Source organism: Zingiber officinale, chromosome 5B (assembly GCF_018446385.1).
Source record: "Zingiber officinale cultivar Zhangliang chromosome 5B, Zo_v1.1, whole genome shotgun sequence".
In the NCBI taxonomy this organism is placed as follows: Eukaryota; Viridiplantae; Streptophyta; class Magnoliopsida; order Zingiberales; family Zingiberaceae; genus Zingiber; species Zingiber officinale.
Window position 1 is genome coordinate 94,506,060 of NC_055995.1, and position 1,618 is coordinate 94,507,677.

Here is a 1,618-nt window from a genome sequence, read left to right on the forward strand (position 1 = left end):
CTTATCATGAGTGTGTTAGTCTCCCTGTGTTTAAGATGTCGGATGTCCACTAATTAATTGAGTTACTGACAACTCATTTTAATTAATATCTCAATCCAAGAGTAGTACCACTCAACCTTATCGTCATGTTGGACTAAGTCCACCTGCAGGGTTTAACATGACAATCCTTATGAGCTCCCCTTGGGGGCATTATCAACCTAGATTACTAAGACACAGTTTCCTTCTATAATCAACAACACACACTATAAGTAATATCATTTCCCAACTTATCGGGCCTATTGATTTATTGAGCTAAATCTCACCCTTTGACAAGTCAAAGAAATAAATACTAAATATATGTGCTTGTTATTATATTAGGATTAAGAGCACACACTTCCATAATAACTAAAGTCTTGTTCTTTTATTAAGTCAGTATAAAAAGAACTTACCTTAAATGGTCCTGCTCAATACACTTAGAGTGTACTAGTGTAATTTATCAGTCAAGATAAACTAATACCTACTTACACTACGACTATTCCAATGGTTTGTTCCTTTCCATTTCAGTTGTGAGCTACTGTTTATAATTTATAAGGAATTGATAACATGATCTTCTGTGTGTGACACCACACACCATGTTATCTATAATATAAATTAATCGAACAACTACACTTAACTTATAAATATAGATATTTGACCAATATGATTCTTATTTCTAAGTAAATGTTTATACAAAAAACTAGGCTTTTAGTTTACATTCCAACAGTGAGCAGCTCTGTTGTCCTGGTTAATAGTTTTGTTTTGCTGGCCCTTGATCCTGATTGTTTCGGTATGAGAAGTTTGGGTGATTCCTCCAACCTGGATTGTATGTGTTGGAGTACGGATTGTTTTGCCTTTGGTTGTAGCTGACTATCGCATCACACTGCTCAAGTTGGTTTTATCTGTGCTTGTATTGGCCCTAGGGGGCAAGTATCTTGAGCATGATCCGTACTTCCGCAAGTTTCACAAACACAAAGTATCGCATTTGCCGTGTTGTTGTTGTTTCTCATGGCCTCAAACTTCTTGGTCAGAGCTTCTAGCTTTCTAAACATGAGAGTGACTACATCTACGTCGAATTTTCCTGACGCTTTTATTGGATTCCCTGAGAAAGAACCACCAGATCTTTCTGATGTCCGCTAATGGTGATTCTGTGCCACATTCTCTATGATCTCTTTAGCTTCATCAAGGCTCTTGCTCATCAGTGCTCCTCCTGCTGCAGAATCGAGGGATACCTTCATCTGATTGTTGATTCCATTGTAAAAGGTGTATAGAACCAACCATTTCTCAAGGCCATGATGGGGGCACTGTCTCAGCATACTTTTGAATCTGTCTCAGGCTTCAAATAATGATTCTGAGTCTATCTGTTTGAAGCTTGCAATCAAGTTCCTCATGTGGGCAGTTTTGCTCGGTGGGTAGAACTTGTCCAGAAATTTCTGCTCACACTACTCCCAAGATGATATGTTGTTTGCTAGAAGGGAATTTAGCCACTGCTTGGCTCTGTCTTTCAGGTGTTGGAACCCCAAGGTTGTTTTGATGTGATCAACAAGTTAAGTTAGGTCCTGTGTTATTTCTGACCTAGTGTCTAAGTGTGCAGGAGCTTAGG

General features: G+C 38.5%; 1 pseudogene; it reads left to right on the top strand.

Moving 5' to 3' along the window:
• Window positions 1-1,302: 1,302 nt before the first annotated feature.
• On the top strand, window positions 1,303-1,374 carry LOC121988172 (annotated as a pseudogene).
• Window positions 1,375-1,618: the final 244 nt, after the last annotated feature.